Consider the following 19900-nt stretch of genomic DNA (forward strand, 5'->3'; position numbering starts at 1 on the left):
GTGGGAGGGGAAGAGTTAAACTATTTCTCGTCCAGGCATCTGTGGATGCAGGTATGTTCAGATTTCATGGGCAGAATGTCAAATGGTGTGGACATGATAAAATTTAAGCTTGCCATTTGCAATAGTGGGGACACAGAAAATTCAGTCTCCTTTAGAGCATATTAAACTAAGCATAGAGTCTTCCTACTGACTTTATACAGCTGTTTATTGATTCTTTGCAGTTACAGAGCTTTTACTATATTCTGGGCATGCATCAAATGTTCTACATGCATTAACCTGTTCAGTCCTCAGGGAAAACCCACGAGGTAGATATTCTTATTAATCCCATTAGACCCAGAGGGTTAAGTGTCTTGCCCCAGGTCACAGCTAGTAAGTAGTGAAGCTAAGATTCAAACTCAGGCACTTAGACGCTACTTTGCCTATCTACCTGTCTGATGTTTAATTCAAGACATTAGTGAAGAAATCTCCAACTGATGATTCATGCAGGAAGGAACCGTTTCCTTCCTCAAAAACTTTGTAACAAAAGTATTTTATGTTATGTTCATGTTTGTGGGGCATGTTTCCTTGATAATAATTTTCAAAGAAAATAAATAATCCAAGTCCTGGCTTAGCATATTTCTGAGCCCATGCAAATCATACAAAGCATCATAGCAGATGGCACGGAGCTGCAGGCCTGTGTTGCACTGAACAGGACTACAAGGGTTGAGGTCTGCCTTTTCACCTTTAAGAAGTAGCTACATTGGAAAAATAAAATATCAACAAAGTTTGAAATACGTCATGGTGTAATGTCTGTAACAGGCAGCCTGGCCAGTTTCATTTATTCTGTATTTATTCCCATTACAAGCCTTGAGTGCTCCCTGGGCTCACTCTTGCTGAATCAATTTTTCAGAATTCTCAGTGGCTTGAATTTTGTAATCTGAGAAGTCAATCAAGTGCCTCGGGAGAGTGCCGTGTCTTATTCTGCTCAGAGCCTCCACACGTCTCTTATAATTATTAGGTAGAGTTCATTGCACTTGAATAATGAGGTGATGTTTGGGTAGGCTTCCTTTGTTGTTTTTTCTTGAAGAACATTGCTTCTGTTTCTGGTTAAACAATCACCGTCATCATAAAAGTGCGATTTAAAGCCTGCATAATCATTGACACTTAGCATCTCCTAAAACCAAATCCAGTAGTTCATGTTCACTAGTGAGCTGCTTGAGCCAGCGCACATAGCCTTGGCATGCAGAGCGCCTGCCTGGGATCCTGGAGCTTTTACAATGAAAGGAGACCAGGATTGGGGGACTTTGAACTTGTTCCTTTTTTAATGGCCTGACTTGCTTAATGACCAAATGAATGGCTGAATAGTCTCTGTTACAGAGACTATTACAGTTTGGTGACTGGTTCTAATTCTGCATTTGCTCCTGGACCATATAAATTTCTTGGTATCCTGCTGTTGTTTTACAGGGATAATTAGTTAACAGTGAAAGATACATACAAAATCACACATAAAACATAATCTGTAATAATATCTGTAGTAATATTATGCAATAATATTGTTATTACTGTTAAATAATATTAATAAATGTTAAATAATTATAGAAAACAGACCCTCATGTACCCACCACTTGGATTAAAATACAGAATTTAACTATACCCTTAGAAATCCTGTGTAACCACACCCCCTCCCCCCCCACATGGCTTATTGTTCTTACTCCCAGTATAGCCATTGTCTTGAAATTTTAAAAATATTTTATTTGCCTTTCTAGATAGTTTTACACACACACACACACACACACACACACACACACATTCCCAAGTAATGTATTGCTTAGTTTTGCCTGGTTTTGAACTTAAATGGAGTCATATGGGATATATTTTTGTGATTTGCTACTTTTGCTCACTGTTGTTTTTGAGGTTCTTCTATTTATTGATGTACGTAACAGGAGTTTATTCATGTTCATTGCTGTATGGTGGATTCTAAGACATAACTATACCACAGTTTTTAAAAACTCATTCTATGTTAATGAAAACTTGGGTCATCTCCAGTTTGGAAAATTTATGAACAGTGTTGCTATGAACTCCTTTTTGCAAAAATAATTCTCAGATGTATTCCTGGCAGTGAGATTTCTGGGGCATTTTATCATCGTCAGCTTTAAGAAATAACGCCATACTTCTTTTATATTCTCGCCCGCAAGTTATGAGAGTGTTCGTCACCCACAGCCTTGTCAGCACTTGGCATGGTCAGAATTTAGTTTTTGCCCATCTGGAGGGTCTGATAGTAGCTCCAGGGGGTTGTGATATGTATCTTCCTGATGACTAATGAGCTGGACCATCTTCTCATAAGTTTAATGCAATTTAGTTTCCCTGTTTATATGACATTACTATTCATGTTTTTGCTGATTTTTCAGTTAGCTTGCCTGCCTTTATATCATTGACTTACAGGGTTAAAAAAATTGTGGATATTAGTTATTAGTTGGTTATGTGAGCGGCAAACATCTTCTCCCTCTCTGTGCTTGTCTTTTTCATTATCTTTATTTGTTGGTTTTTGCCTCCCACAGTTTGTATATTCATTCTTTCTTTTGTTTATTTGTTTATTCATTCATTTATTTTTATACTTTTTATTATTACAGAAGCAGTACATGCATACTATAGAAAGTTAGGATATACAAAGAAGCAAACATTTTTTTTAAAGAGAACTTACATTCCTACTGCCCAAAGGTCACCAACCTTAACATCTTAGTTCATGTTCTACTGAGTTGCATTTGTGTGTGTGTGTGTGTCTGTGTGTGTGTGATCAAAATGAAAGTGCAGTTAACAATTTCCATCTTTGCATTTGAGTAAATTTTCATCTCGTGGCATATGCAAACCATCATATTTCCCCCATTGACCACCAATATCCTTTACAGTCAAACCAATATCCAGTCCAGGATTTATTGTGTATTTGGAAGAAACAAGTTTTCCGTATTAAGTGTAGTCAATTTCATCGGTTCTTTCCTTTATGGTTAGTACTTCTTGTGGCTTTTGAGACATGTTTCCCAAGCCTAAGACTGTGTTATCTTCTAATTGCTTTTCAGTTTTGTTGTCTCTTTTAGGTCTGTAATCCATCTGGAATTGTTGATGATGAATAGTGCCCAGTACTGGTCCAATTTTATTTTCCCTGTGGATACCCATCTTTCCCAGCACTATTTATTGATCTATAACACAACATCTACCGCACCTTGTGTCCACACAGGATGGGTCTTTTACTTGGCTCTCTTTCTTCTGATCCATGGGTCAGTTTGCTTATTTCTGTACCAATGCTGCAGTGTTTTTATCCTTACAGCTTTATAAAGACTTGAAATTTAGTAGGGAAAATCTCCTTGTTAGTGAGGATAGGTGGGCTATCTTTGAATATAAATCTCAGTGGCTTAAACCAAAAAGGGTTGTTTCTTGCTTATGTTACGTGTATAATTGTAGTCACTCGGGGCCCAGACAGACAGAAGCTCCATTGCCATATCACCCTGTGCTTCCAAAGGGGAGAAGAGAGAGTGAAGAGTCAGCCCTTGACGCTTCCTCCCAGAAGGTCTGTTCTCCTCATGTTTCATTGGCAGAGCTAGTCACATGACCACACCTAATTTCAAGGGTGTAAGGGAATAGTTTTTCTATAACTAGAACTAGAGGATTGTCTGCCCTCTCCAGCTTTGTTCTTTTTCAGTAGTATTTTGACTCTTCTCAGCCCTTTGCTCTTCTGTAGGTATTTTAGAATCAGCTGATCAAGTTCCATGAAAATCCTTATTGAGATTTTGACTGTTGCTTTATTGAGTCTAAGGTTTACTTTGGGGAGAAATGATATCTTCCTATCTAAGTGCATGGTATATTTATCTATTTAGGTCATAATATCTTTTAGTCATTTTATACTTCTCCCTTTAAAGAACTTGCCCATTATTTATTACATTAATTCTTAGGTACTTTATATTCTTATTGGTATTGTTAATTTTATTTATTTAATTATTTTTTAAATTACTTTTTCTATCCGATTTTTTTATAGTGTCCAGAAATACAGTTGACTTTGGTATATTGATTTTTTTGGTGCAGAATTTTACTAAACTTTCCTAGTAATTCTCATTACTTATTCATAGATGATTTTGGGTTTTCTACAAAGAAAATCATATTACCTACAAATATTTATTTTTTTCCTTTCCAATTCTTAAGCTTTTTATTTAGTTTTCTTATCACTTCATTACCTAGGACCTCCCTGTAAAAGGTTCTGGAAGTGGGGATAGCAAGCATCCATGTCTTATTACTGATACAAAGGGAATGCTTTAAACATTTTACCATTAAGTATGACTTTTTTTGGTAGACATTCTTTATCAAGGTCCTTTTATTCCTAGTTTGCTAAGAATGAATTTTGAGTTTTGTGCATCTGACAAGTTGGTATTTTTCCCTTTAATGTGTTAATGTGGTGATTAACTTTAAAAATATTAAACCAGTGTTAATTTCTATAATTAACCCACTTTGATGAAGATGTATTCCCCTTTTTACCTAGTGCTAGTCACTGTTATCAAACCAGACAGAAGTACAAAAAAGAAGTACAAGACTTACAGAATTCCCCAAAATGGTTGGAAGCTTGAAATATTCACTTCAGTGACTAACAAATCAAACATAAATGGGAAAATATATAAGACTTGAACAGCACCGTTAACAGGCTTCATTAAAATGAGCGTTCCCTCATTTTTAATTCTCTATAAAGAGTCTGTGTAAGATGATTTATTTTCTTTTGGGGTGTCTGGCAGATATGCCCATAAAATATTTGGTCGTAGAATTTAAAATACTGAATCAGTTTACTTAAGGTTATGAAATTCTTGTGTTTTAAAATTTTTTTCTTGAGAAATTTTTGGTAATTTCTATTTATTTTTAGAACTTAGTTCTTTCACATAAACTTCCAAATGTATTGACAAAGTATTTCATAATATCATTTGTTTTCAATTTATATCTGCACTATTCATCTCTGTATTACTTATATGTACTGTCTCTCTCTCTCCCCTAAATTTTTTTCGTGCTAATCTTGCCAGAGGTTAACCTATTTGTCTTTTCAATGAGCCAACTTTTGCTATGAGCCTCTTTACCACATGTTTGTTTTTTTTTTCGTTATTTCTGCTGTTATCTTTATTATTTCCCTCCATCAACTTTAAATGTATTCTGTTCTTTTGTGAATTTATTAAGTTAACTTAAATGCATTGCTTAATAATGCTAGTATGCTTTTTCTAACTTAAGCAATTTGTGCTATAAATTTTCCTATAAATGTTTCTTTAGCTACATTCTATAAGTTTTAATGAATATTGTTTTCATTAAATTTACTTTTGAAAATTTTCTAGTTTTGATTTTTCTTCTGTGACTCATAAGTTGTTTAGAAGAGCTTTTTTTTTAAAAAAAAAACACAACCCTAAACATGATTTTTTTCTTGTTATATTTTAAAAATGATTTATAGTTTAATTACACTGTGGTCAGATAATGTGATCTGCAAAAATGATCAATCTTTTGATCTTGAGGCTAGCTTTGTGGCTTGGCATATGGTCACTTTTCATAAGTATTCCATAATGGTTAAAAAGAATATAAATTTTTAAACTGCTGGAAATAAAGTTGTATATATGTCCATTGGACTAAGCTTGTAAATTGTGCTGTTCAAATTTTACACATCCTCTCTAAAATTTCTGTTTATGATTAATTAATGCTTAGTTTATACCATTAAAGTATTCATATTAATTTATGCTTAATTTATTTAAATGTACACTAAAATTGTCCACTGTTAGAGTAGATGCTGTAGTTCTGTGGTCTTTGTAATTTCGCCCATTTTTGATTCCTATATTTTGAAGTGATATGTAAACATAGTTTAGAATTGTCATACTTCCTCTTATACTTTCTACTACTTTTATAATTAAGTCCATGACCATCTTTATTTCTAGTGCTGTTTTTTACAATAAAGAACATTTGACTTTAATATTGAGGCCAGAGACTTCCCTGATGGCACAGTGGTTAAGAATCCGCCTGCCAATGCAGGGGACAAGGGTTCAATCCCTGGTCCAGGAAGATCCCACATGCCACGGAGCAGCTAAGCCCGTACACCACAACTACTGAGCCTGTGCTCTAGAGCCTGCGAGCCACAACTACTGAGCCTGCACTCCACAGTTACTGAAGCCCGCGTGCCCTCGAGCCTGCATGCCACAACTGCTGAGCCCACACACTGCAACTGCTGAAGTCTGCACACTCTAGGGCCCACGTGCCACAACTACTGAGCCCACGTGCTACAACTACTGAAGCCTGCATTTATCTATATATATTTTTTAACTTTTACCTGGGGAGTTGTTTTCAATTATAGTTACTGTTATTACTCATATATTAGGATTTATTTATATCATTCATTATGTACTGTCTCCTCTTCCTTCTTGCACCATTTTCATCTTCTGATTCCATTATTTTCCTCCTTTTGTTTGCAAGTTCTACCAAGCCTCTTTGTTAACACATGTAGTTAACAAAGTCTCAAATTAATTAATATTTTTGTTTTTCTTCTTCTGAGCAGCATAAAGACTTTAAATGCTTTAGCTCTGATAAATGCATTCTAATATATCTGGTAGTTTTCTTTGGTGTTTAATTCTAGCCTGATTCTTCCTCTCTCTCCCCCAACAAACCACCAACCTGTGCATAGTTTAACCATATACATACCATTCTCTTTTCCATCTCAGCCTTTCCGCTTTCTGCCAAAAATATATCCTTTAAATTTCCTTCTTTTGATGTATCTTTTGTGGTAAATGCTCTGTTTTTGATTTTTCTAAATTTTCTTTGTTTGACCTTATTCTTGAAAGATAACTTTATTAGATATGGAATTCTTAATTGACAGTTTATGTCTCTCTCAACTTTCTCACCATATTATCCTTGTCACTCAGCCTCTCTTCATATTCTTCACCTCTCTCTCTCTCAGTCCTCCTCTCCCTCCCCCTCCCCTCCCCCTCCTTCCCCTCCTTCTCCTTCTCCTCCTTCTTCTTTTTCCTCTTCAAGTGCATTCTGGAAGAATTTTGAACCTACCTTCCAATTTACTAATTCTCTATTCAGCTTTGTCTCACCTACTATTTAATCTATTTATTATTTAATCCTATTTTAAATTTAATACTCATTTTTTATTTACAGAAATTCTATTTGGTCTTTTTAAAAATCTGCTTCATTATTTTTTATAATGCTTCTTCTTCATCCTTATTTTCATGCTTCCCTATAATTTCCTTAAACATATTGCAAGTAATTACTTTATATTCTGTGCATTATAAAGGTTGTTGTGAATATGTTTTTCCCTTATATGCCCTGGAATCTTTTGTGTTTTGAGTTTTCTTATGCTGGGCTTTTAATTTTTCCTAGAACTTTATTTTGGGGAGTATTTTGATATCTGGGTTGAAGATGAATTCCTCCAGAGAGCACTACCTACTCCAGGGCCATCCAAAATTAATTCTCCACTTTAGGTTTTTTGGGGACCATATGAGAAGCATGGATGGGACAGCAAAAACCTACAAGAGTTGTATTTATGAAATCTCTCCACACAGCAGAAAAACGGAGACAGCCAAATTTCCTTGCTGTTTCTTTCTGAAAATCAAGCTTCCTTTCTTACTTAATCTAAGGCCTTTAGGACCTAAGGTTTATTCAGGGGTCTTCTGTTATATTTTCCCACTTGGATAGGCCTGAGACTTTGTTTCTTTACTCATGTGCCTCAGGGAGACATCAAAGTGAAGCTCAAGGTCTGCAGGTTTCCACAGACACACTCAGGGCACCATCTGGCCTTGCTGTTTCCTTGTGTCTAAGACCCTTGTTTTCCTTTCATTTTGGGAAACCTTGCTTTCAGTAATTCTTCTCTTAATGTCAACTCAGTGATAGGTTTAAAAGCTTGTTTGTTTGTTTTATATTTCATCCAACATTTAATTATTTCCATCAGGATATATAGCCTGCCACATCGCTGGGAAAAGTGTCTTGAGTTTGGAAATTTCTGGATAATTCTGTATGGGAAAAGAGGATTAAACTGGGGCTTAGAAGCGGTCAGATCTGGGCTCGAGACCAGCTTCAATATTTCTAGTTACCTGTTTCCTCAGCTTTACTAACACCTTCCATTTGTTTCTTGAATTTCTGTTTACAAAGTACTTTCACCAATACCATGTGTTTTGAGAGTTCGGTGATGTTGTTGTCCCCATTTGGTGAACAGATGAGACCACCTGGGGGGACACCACCCTGACCTGGAACCCAGATCTTCTAACACCTAGAAGAGTTCTCTATTTGTTCTAATTTGTGCTGTTCTGGATGAAATGATTTAAAAGCCACCAGGGTGGATTCCACCTTGTTGTGTGGGGCAAGTTGCTGCTTGGACACTGCATTGACGGAGTTTCTGAGTCCACAACTGGCTTCTGGACGAAGTCCCTTGCTGCCAACATCACAGGAGATGAAATGCCATATATTTGCTTTCCAAAGTTTAAATGGCCTTTCTAACTTAAAAAAAAATCCACAATTCTCGTATGAACATAAAACAAATCTCTTTTGAAGTAATAACAGGGGGAGACAGGCTTTGTGTACATCAACTAAACGAAGCTCTTGTCCTATTTATGATCAGTTTCCTTAGGGGTGTAAGTGAGAGATGAGCCTGGTTGGTCTTTGGTGATGGGAGTTTGGTGTCAGAGAAACAAGGATGTGGGGGAAGGTTGGGAAGCTACCTGATCGGCCACCACATCACCTGGGGCTTCAGTCCTGGGACTGGTGGTGCAGTTTTCTTCAGTAACCAAAACACTGACCTAGCCTAACGTAGGGCAGAGATGTGAAGTCCATTTGTCTTCCCCTTTTCCATTTATGCAATATTGGGAAGGTTTGATTGGGCTGTGTGGTCAGCACCCGTCACAGGCTGCCCTGGTAGTCAGCATTTGAGCCAACTACCTTGGAGGTGGTATAGATCTTTTTTTTTTTTTTTTTCTAGTAGGTGATGTACTTTTTGGTAGATCTTCTTAATGCTTAGCCCATTTACAGTCTGTGTCAAAAACCCAGTCTTCCTCCTGTGTTTCTTCTGTCTTCCATCACACTACTGTCACACTCACGGTGCTTCTGACGCCAGATGTGCAGGGCTTTCCCCACCAAGCAATTCTCTGCTGGGCGTCCTACAATTTAACTCATTTCCAACACTCTCTATCTGGAGAGAGCCTCAGATCCCACAGGTGAAGGGCGCAGTCCCGCCAGACTGCCCGCATTTCAGGCTCCAGTCACAACTCCAGGTTGTCACTTGTGTTTCTGATCAAGCAGCTACAAATCTGAGGTTCCCATGACCCCCTCCTCCGGTTTGATTAATTTGCTAGAGCAGCTCACAGAACTCAGGGAAACACTTACTGACATTTACCATTTTATTAAAGGATTTGATAAAGGATGCAGGTGAGCAGCCAGAAAAAAAGATACATACGGTGAGGTCTGGGAGAGTCCTGAGCATAGGACATTGTGTCCCCATGGAGTTGGGGTCACCCTCCCGGTACATGGATATGTTCACCAACCTGAAAGCTCTCTGAATCCCCTACTTTTGGGATTTTTGTGGTGGCTTCATCATGTCGGTCTGATCATTCATGAACTGTTTCTAGTCCCCCTCCCCTCTCTGGAGAATGAGAGATGAAACTTCCAAGCTTCTAATCATGGCTTGGTCTTTCTGGTGACCAGCAAGCACCTCTCCAGGAGCCCCCAGACTCTGCTCAGTAGAACAAAAGGTACTCCTCGTGCTCTTACCACTTAGGAGTTTACACAGATTTTAGGAGCTCCGTGCCAGGAACCAGGGGCAGAGAGCAAAATATATATTATATATATTTTTTCTATTATTTTACACATTCCCTTCCTGTTCAGGCTGAGATCCCCAATCAAGGCTGCTAGGGGCAAGTTAGAAGGGTTGTTTTCCCTGAGAAATCATACTGCAGGTGATATAACATTTCACAAAAGGCAGATGTCGTTGAGGCCACTTCCTTAGAAGACAGCTAGGCAGTAGCAGTCATTAAGACTTCCAGGTTTCTCCTGAAGACCGTAAACCCCATGGAGAGGCTAATCAGATGAGCGTACTGGGCAAGTTAATGGCTACTGCCTTTTTAGTTGTTTCTCAGATGTGTACCTTACTATTCAAATCTCGCCATCAAATTTATGCTCTGCTAAGGCCGTTGGTCAGAGGTAAAATAAAGTTATTTTCCATTAAAGTGTTATCTTTATCTGAATCCTGCCCATGCTTTTATCAGCTCCCCTAACAGTGTTATGGAAAAAGGTAATTTCTCCCTTTAGAAGGCTTACTCTTATATTTATGTTTCAGGTCATTGTGACATATAATCAAGACTGAAAAAAAGCCTAAGTTGTCCTGGGGGTTTAGACCTTCAGTAGATTAGGATGTTGTGGTATGCAAAATCACATCCCATCTTGGTGACTGTTCTTAGCTCTCTCTAGGGTGAGGAGTAATATTTATGATTCCTAATAAGAATTTTTCATCAGTCAGTGTAGGGTGGATGCGGGGAGCCAAAGTGGCTTCTGTCATTTAAAAACCCTTAATCCTCCCCGGCTGATGCTTTGCTGCTTCCCAGGATTGGTGCTTCCGGGGCTTGACAAAAGGACCACCATCTTCTTCTCCTCAAGTCAGTTTCTTTCCCTACCACTCGTGCTTCCTCTGCACTTTTTGCACATTGTGCCTGGGTTGGTTCTTTTTTTTTCTTTTTCAGAACAAAATCCTCTTTGGAGATGCAGACTGGGGTTGTGCAAGGAATTTACAGTCTGCTTTACTCTGTTGGTATTTCCTGCCTCTGACATTTGCTTTCAGACTAATTATGAGCTTTTTGGTACCTCTCCTTTTCCCCATTGCTCCTTCCTTAAACAAGGCTGAGCGATCCTTTCCATCATGAGATGGAAATCTCGTCTGGCTCAGGTGGCTGAAGAATCACCCTGCCTAGAAACAGGGAATGGAGGACATGACCTTTCATGGCCATATAATGTCTTTCTGTCCCCAAGGACCTTGGCCTTTTGCCAGAGTACTTAATTGAGTGAAGTTATGTTTGTGAAAGAATAAATAGTCTCTACCATTTATATATTCATTCAGTCACCGTGTTTTGCTGACTTCTCCTCGCAGGCAGTGTGCTGGGTCCTAAGGCTTCAACAGTGACCCTGATAGTCCCATGCCTACAGGGGCTATAAAACAAATAGGCAGTTAACATTGCTATAACTACAACCAAGCTAGGAAAATCTGTGATTTTTTTCTCTATTTAGAAATAATTCACAATTTCTTAAGGGCTGCATTAACCTTCAGAAGGTAATTTGACCTGAGCCTCCATTTCTCACCCATATAACAGGCCCAACTTCTACATCATTGTGTTGTTCTAGGGATGCAGTGAAGCCAGGTAATGAAAGCTTCCTAGCACAGTCTGGCAGATGGAGGCTCTCAATGACTGATGGTTTTGTTGTCCTTCTTCTGATGGAACACTCCTGGTACCTGGTAAACAGTTTCCACTTTTCTTCTTTTCTCGTTCATTGAAACAGCACTCCACCTGCCCTTCCTTCAGACCCTTAGAATCTCGTGTTGCTTCCCTTTCTGTAGCTTCTTAAATTTTTCCCCAGTATTTAGCCCAGATATCTGGGAGGTGGCTGTCAGTCTCTGGAGAACAGAGGGACTCCTGCTCTGAAGGCTCTAGGAGGATTCTGGGGTCATCCTCATAGGATGAGCCCAGGGAAGTGTGTGTGACACACACACACACACACACACACACACACACACACACACACACACACACCATATGTCTGGAGGGTGGGCTGTGATAAGGAAGAATTCAATGAAGGCCCAGCTCACCTCCCTCTCTCACGTTATCCTGAGCCAGTGAAGTTCCAAGCCTGACTCTAACCCTTCTCCTCCATTGGATGCAGCCCTGTCTTCTTCCTTTGTGAAACCTCCCCTGATTATCAGGTCTTTAGCCATTCATTCAGTATGTACATTTATTGAGCACCTAGTGAGTGCAGGCACAGGGTACACAGCCTCTGCCCTCACAGAGCTGAGAATCTAGTGGAAGCGAGATAGATGCTAGACAATCACATAAATGAAAAGAGTGGTGCTAAGTGTTACGAAGGACAGGTGCAGAGGGCAGTCAGAGCCTGTTACACCTGCTGGTGGGGCCAGGGAAGGCCTCTGAGGAAGTGACATTTAGAGAGACTTACAGGGTGAGTAGGAGTTTGTTAGGCAGAAAAGGGATGCTCATCACTGTGTTTCCTTAGAGCCCTGAAGAGTACACATCATCTGGTCCAGTTTTCATATTATCCTTCATGTCATTAATTTGTTCGTTCACTTGTCTTTATTGAGCACCAGTGATGTGCCTGGCACTGTTCTTGATGTGAAGGATATAATGGCAACAGACACAGACACCATCTTGGTGTCGGTCATGGAGCCATTCTGGCCCGTGGAACTCCCATGCTTGTTATCTTTGTATGTGCATTTGTTTTGTTTCCTCTTCCATGTTCTCAGATGCACTGTGGGGAGGTAGCATGGTTTTGAGAAAGAGCATAAGTAGAAAAAACAGATGAAAGGGAAAAGAGATCAGATTTTAACTTAGGGCCTAAGGCGTGCCAGGCACTTTTGTCCAGTGTGCCATGGACACTCTATCATTGGTTCTCTTAATTGCTCTGTGGACAGCTGTTGACTTATAGATGGCAAGGCTGAACTTCAGGAGTTAAGCTCCTCTCCTCAGGTCACACAGGTAGGAGGTGATGGGGTCAGGTCGCCTACCTGGGTCCATCCAGCTGGGCTACAAGAGCACTTCTTACCTGTGCTCAGTCCCTACTTCACCTCTGCCTCACTGTAGGTTCTCAATTCATTTTACATCTCTGTGCTTGTATCCACTAGGTCTTCTTGGCTACCTTCAGTGGCCCAGGATGGTTCTCTCCATCCCTCTGGATCGGGCGGTCAAGTGGTGTTGGCTTCAACAGCCTCAAACTCTGCCTGCCTCCCCCAAGGAGCTTAGGACGCCCCCATTCTCCTTTGTCCCAGCTCCTTACCAGCTGAAAGATTTAACTCTTGTTAAATCTTAAGGCTGATGGTACCAGAGTAAGTCATTCTACCTGAGGCTGTTGGCCACTCTGACCTGCCTGGAATCACAGACAGCTCTACTGCAGGGATGAATAAACTTAACCCCCCACCCTTGGATTATATCAATTGCAATGAACTCTTGTTTTTAAAAGAAATTTTAGAGGAATCATTGGCGTGAAATTCAGAAGATTTCTGGGATTTTGAGAATTCTCTTCATTCCAGCCAAGATAGACTTTTTGTCTCCTACATCAGAGCAAAACAATCGCATTACTGCTGGATTAGAGGGAAGGAGAGACTTAAAAGAAAAATCACTGTGAGTACTGAGTCTATTCTGTAATATTATCAGAATTGCCCCTCGAAATTATAACTGGTTCGGTAGCTACATCAGATGCTAATGATCTTCTGTCAGTCACTTCATGAGGAATAATAACTGGCTTTCCTGTTCGGTTGAATGAGTTAGGCTACAGATGCACTGTGGACCCACGTTCTACGATTTGTAGCAATCTTCTTTCATCCTTTTTTGAAAGTGAAATCTCTTAATAACTTAGAATGTTAATGAATATAGCTTGTCATAAAAAAGAAAACAGAACGGGCATCTTAGCCAGAATGAGCTACGCATTGAGAAACTATGAAACTGAAACCATGAATGAGAAACTAGTCCTCTTAAGGGATTTGGGGCCACAGGGACATAAAAATAGGTTTCAACACAGTGAAACTTGGAATCGTAGAAACAAGCTATGCGATGATGGGTCATGTAGCATAAGAATGGCCTGCTGGTTGTCTGACCCTCTCATCTGAGAGCCTCAGGTGTCTGCAGAGTGGGGTGGGAACAGTATCTCCGCTGGCTCCTTTAAGTTTGTTCATTTGACCAGCTAAGATCATTTTACATCTGCTGAGGGCCACGGGGGCTGCAGAATTGTGAGAGGCTGAGAACCCGGTTCCAGAATTCTCTGTGAGCAAGCATGCAGTTATGTAACTAAAGAGCTGCAGATTGCAAGAGTGGAGCTTGTGAAGGCTTTTCCTTGAGGACAGAACTTTACGGAACCAGGTCGGGTACGGCAGGAGCATGGCAGCTGCGACAGCCGGCGGTGTTAGGAGAACGATCACCCGGCGCCCAGTAAGGACGCTAAGCATGTCACAGGTCCTCCCGAACGCATCCTCAAGATGGCTTTGTGGGTTGAGTGCTACTAACCCCATTGCGCAAATGAGGAAACTGAGGCCCCCAGAGATGAGCTCACGTGGGAGAAAGTGGCAGAGTTGAGTCCACATATGCTCGGCTTGCCTGAAAAGCCCGCTTTCTTCACCAGCACACAATACTCCCTCCGGTTGAATGGATTATTCAATCCTCAAATCTCCTGGGTAACTTAATTTGTTGTTGTTATTGGTTTAAACAGAACCACCCCAAACTTATCGAGTGCTTCTTTGCTCTCGTGTGAAGAGAAGGGATGAATTGGTGTGCGTGCAGCTCAGCGCAAGCTTAGGAGGTCATTTAAGCAGTGGACCGCTAGCACCGGAAGGCGGGCGAGCTCTCGAGTTGGCAGCCTGCAGACCCAGCCCCCAGCCCCGCTGCCCCGTGGATGAGTTCATTTGGTCTGTACTGTGTTCATTTTTGATGAGTTGTTAATATTTAAAATGGAGACATTTCCCATAAATATCAGGGTTTCCCTCTTCTGTTACAAGATCAAAACTTCTGAGAACACTGAGCCCATGTGGTAGACACCAGCTTGAGCAGAGGTGGGGCTGCACCTTTAAACAGGAAGGTGTTCCCCAGTTTGCCCCAGTCCTCACTACTCTCAGATGTCTCCCAAAAGCGAGGCCAGGTATTAGTTGCCATTTATAATCACAAATGAAGCATTAATTTTTTCTGGAAGTGAAGTACTTCCTGGATCTGAGCGTCTAGCAATAGAACCCGGGGGGGGGGGGTTTCTGTTGCAAAAAAAATTGACTCAACATCCAACTACTTTACTCGTGTTCCCCATCTGCCTGGCTCCCCCGGGCGTGATGTGGTGGCCGCTTGTGGGTCAGCCTCTTATTTTGCAGAGCAACCTGAAGCCCAGAGAGGGAAAGCAACTTGTCCAAGATCGTGCATTCAGTTAATGGCAGAGCCAAAGTGGGAACCTGGATCCCTGACTCCCAACAGCCCTCTCCTGCTTGTCAGGGGTCTGCAGAGTGCTGACTGGGCTTGCTTGTTCCCACATCCTTGGTTTTGGGTGGTCTTGTGGAGATGCACTGGCAAACTCAAAACACCCTTCAACATGAAAAGTTATTCAACCACCTGGTATTGCCCTTCTCCGTCTTGGAAAAGAAAATACTAACTCTTTGAGGATCATATAATGAAAAATTTATACAACCGCATTAGAACACAATCCATTTGTGGTGCCAGGAATTATCAGTTTGTCTGGGGAAATTCATTATAATTAGCAGAAGTGAAAAATACAACACGAAAAGCTGGGTCTGTCCTCCTGATTCTTATCTCGTTTGCTTTTAAAGCTTTTTTCTTTGGTGCTGGTTTTCTTATTTCTTGCAATCCTTGGGGTCCAAACCTCTTCCACTTGGTTGAAAAGTCAACTGGGGAGGAAAAAGCAAAACAACATTCTTTCACCTAAGCTATCTCAGTAAATAGACCTTTCTTTGCAAAGGGAATGTTGTAAACCTGTGACAATTCATCTATGCAGCTGGAGAGAAGAATCAGTGATTTCCTTTCAGAATCACTGGGCAGGCAGATAGACCTGTTAATGCGACATGCCTGGCATCACCACCTGGACCAGCAACTGGTACTGTGATGCTTTGCTTATTGACTCTTCATTGATGACAGCCAAGTGAGCACTGAAAATGCCAGAAACGGGGGAGGAGGGGGAAGCCACACTCTTTCATCTGCTTCCTAGTTTAGAGGCTCCAAGAGCATCTTTATTTTTCACAGCCAGATCAACATAGAAATATTTACAATCAGCTGCTTCCAGCCAAGAAAACCTGCTACAAGCTCTGAAAGGAAGGAGCATATGCTCTTCCCACCATCACCATGAGTGCTTGTGTGTATGTGTGTGTGTGTGTGTGTGTGTGTGTGTGTGTGCTAAACTCTGTTCTACCCCTGAAGAGGTAGACTCAGTTTTCTCTCACACCACTGGCTTGGGACTGTTCTAATCATATTTCTGTTAATAATGTTAGCAAAATATGAATGCATTTATCCTGTTTTATAATCCCGATCTTCCAAAATGTCCAGTGCTCTGCCTGCATCTTTGCTCAATTCTCAGTTTTATTTCCTAATCATGCTGGAAGCAAGGACCGTGTTTCAGGGGGAAGACGGTCACTTGGAACGAATGTCATCTCACCTGCCCCTCACTAGCATAAAAACTTCTACAGCCCCTCAGGGTCTCAAATGCATGTTTCTTTGAGAAGAGAACAGGGTGGTGTTTGGCTAGAATTGGAAAGAATTTCTTTAAAAACCTTTCTGTTTTCTTTTTCTCCCAGTTGAACTTGAATCTGAGCCTTGGTAAGTCCCAGGATCTCAGAGCTGGAAGGCTCATGGGAGATTACATCCTGGTCCCAAACCCCCAGCCTCACAGGAGGAGGTGGCAGAAAAACTGGGGGATCCTATGAATTCAGGATGGTTTGGTAGAGCCTAATTCTTATTCAGTTGGTATTTGGGAAAGCAGGAATTTTGACAAAGCACCTGAGCTGCCCACAGCTGGGACGTGCCTCCTGGGCCAGAAGGAAGTGCCTCAGAAGCCCTTTGCCAAAGGACATCATGCTGGTTCAGTAACTGTAGGAATAGCAGTGAAAGTGACAAGCGTAAGGTTTAGCATGGAATCCGAGTCTCTCATGTCAGCTAGACAAGGGTGCACAGTGCTGCTTTAAAAGTGCTGCCCGGAGGCCCAATAGGATGTGAGACTGGCTACTGCTGGTTGCCCACATGATCCAGGCAGTTGAACTCAGCCTTTAAAATGCCTTTGAATTCCTCCTCCTTTTCAAAGAAGTAGATGCTTCTCCATTTTGGAGGACCTGCAGCGTGGGTCCCACTGAGCAGGAGAGAATATGCTTTACCTGCTCTCCAAAGAATGAGCCACAGCCTCCACTGTCAAAACTGGCCAAATTTGAGTTCCTGGGGGCAAGGAGGTGACCGGGTGGAAGTTGAGGGTCTGGCCTCAAACCACCTGCCCCAGGACTTGACCTTGGAGGGTTTTCAGCGGCCCCTTCTCTTGTCTATCTTGTGAATATGCCCGGAGGCTCAGGGCTGTTGGCTGCTGAGCCGGGACTCATATGTCTTAAAGTCTCCAAACCGTGTTTTATGGGGACACATACAAATTGCTGCTCAACATCCCCTCTACGCTCATTGACCTTCTTTTTAATGAGACTTCTTTTCCCAAGAGATGACAACTTGGCATCACCCAGGGCTGCCCCTTCTCTGATTCAAATCTTGGAAACTTTCATCCATAACCCTACAAAGCCCCAGGGCAGATCTTTTAGGCTCGCCACATTCAATGTACAGTCATCCTTCAGCATCCTTCGGGGAATGGTACCAGGAGCCCCACAGATACCAAAATCCATGGATGCTCAAGACACTTATATAAATGGAGTAGCAGTAATTAGGTGGGTAGACTGCTAAACTGTCAGATTTGAACGAGGTGCGTTACTCCTCCTGTAAGAGCTCAGAATGAGGCCGGTACCCACCAGAACCAAGTGTCCAGCCCTCCCCTACTCTGTTACCTCAGGGCAGAGTGTGAACGAAAAGCAGAAGCAGAGCAAAGTGGGTGAGGATGGGCAATTAAGAACCCGTTGCACTTGCTAGGAGGGTGATGGCCAAATGGGGCCGCTTTGGACACCCTGTAAATCATTTAATACCCTTCATCGTAGCAAACAATCTAGAACAGGCCTGGGCAATGCAGTTTTGCGCATAGTTTTACTTTAAACAGAATATTCAATATATGTTGGCGCTGCTTTCCTGTTTGAGTACAAATCATTATTCAAAAATGTTTAAGTGCTTCATTTTTATTCCTGAGATAAACCTGGCTTAATATCCTGTTTAAAAACAAAAATACTCTGTTACTTGTTTAATTTGATTGCTGAAAAAGTTCTGCTTTGGTACAAGCTTGTGTTCATGCTCGGGGAACCCCGTTTAAGAAGACACATTATTATCAGAGGTGATTTGTTAGAGTTGCAGGTTATTCATTTTTATGTACTATAACCATGATTATCTTGAACCTACAATTTAGGCTCTTGCCTTTTTCACTTAACATTGTGTCCTAAGTGTTGTCTGTAGTGCTGCATTGTCACAGTAATTTCCATGGTTGCGTCATGATCCGTTGAATGGAAATATCCCAGTTCTTTATCGTTACATTTTCCCATAATTATAAGTAACTTTGAGCAGAATATCCTCTAGATTTCTCTATAGTTTTGTATTATTTCCTGAAGATGGACTCTCAGAGATGTTGTATAAAGAGGATGAATGTGCTGTAGGCCAGACCTTCTCAGACTTTGGGGCACACACAGCTCGCTTGTGGATCTGGTGAAATACGGATTCTAACTCAGTAGGTGTGGGGTGGGTCTGACATTCTGTATTTGTGACAAACTCACTGATGCTGAGGCCGCTGCTCAGGTTTCAGACAGTCTCCTAAATCCTTGGTGTTATGACATTAGACCCATTCTACCAAATCTACCAAATCACTGTGCGGTCTGGTTACCTAGGAGCTCTGCCCCTCAGGCCTCAGGAGTATTTTCTCATCAAGAGAAAAGTTTTGAATAGGCTGGTGTCTAGAGAAGGTGGGAGCTGTAGCCCCTGCCTTCAACAAAAGCACCTAAACTCACTCCTGGCTGCCATTAGACTCACCTGGGGAGGACTTCCCTGGTGGCGCAGTGGTTAATAATCTGCCTGCTAATGCAGGGGACACGGATTCGAGCCCTGGTGCAGGAGGATCCCACATGCCGCGGAGCAGCTAAGCCCGTGCGCCGCAACTACTGAGCCTGTGCTCTAGAGCCCGTGAGCCACAACTACTGAGCCCACATGCCACAGCTACTGAAACCTGTGCACCTAGAGCCCGTGCTCCACAACAAGAGAAGCCACCGCAATGAGAAGCCTGCGCACCGCAGGGAAGAGTAGCCCCCACTCGCCGCAACTAGAGAAAGCCGCGTGCAGCAACAAAGACCTAACGCAGCCAAAAATAAATAAATAATTATTTTTAAAAAATAGAACCACCTGGGAAGTCCCCTCCCCCCCCGCCCCGCACACACACACACAGGCACGCACGCACGCACACCACTAAGGTCCACTCCAGATCAGTGCAAACAGAATGTCTGACAATGATACCTGGCTACCAGTAGTTTTGAAAGCTTCCCAGGTTTTAAAGGTGACTCCGTGTGTAACCGGGGTTGAGGACCATTGTTCTAAGCCCACAGGAGACCCACCTTACTCACTGAGTTCAACTGTGGTTTAAACCTGACTGGATGGAAAGCTTGGGGTTCACATACTACCCCTGACTCCACACTTTTGACAATGGATTCAGCACAGCTATGAGTTGTCTCTGCAATTCTAAAAATTAATAACCATAATCTGTAAGAGAAAATAAGGAATTTGTCATCATTGGTTTCTCTGTCAAACTCACTTCTCCACAGCACTTGCTGTTCCAGCTTTACTGAGTGCCACCAAGCCAAAAATTCCTTACTTTCCCTCTCCCTTCAAAGCTATGCTGTCATCACAGTCATTTGTTTTGCATGCACTCTTTTTTCTTGTAGAAATCAACACATTGTATTAAAACTCTCTATTAGCGTGGCCATCACCTTCATTCAGACCGTGAGCCCCTTGAGACCAGATATAGACTCTGAGGCATCTTTTTATTCTCCCCCCCCCCCCCCCCC

At 41.6% G+C, this 19900-nt stretch overlaps 1 protein-coding gene across 1 annotated transcript in view; it reads left to right on the forward strand.

The window, feature by feature from the left end:
* Positions 1-19900, forward strand: part of PLPP4 (phospholipid phosphatase 4) — a 118407-nt gene that overhangs the window by 85411 nt on the left and 13096 nt on the right. The gene's annotated exons all lie outside the window — the stretch shown is intronic.

Source organism: Neophocaena asiaeorientalis, unplaced genomic scaffold, assembly GCF_003031525.2.
Source record: "Neophocaena asiaeorientalis asiaeorientalis breed wild unplaced genomic scaffold, Neophocaena_asiaeorientalis_V1.1 scaffold85, whole genome shotgun sequence".
NCBI lineage: Eukaryota > Metazoa > Chordata > Mammalia > Artiodactyla > Phocoenidae > Neophocaena > Neophocaena asiaeorientalis.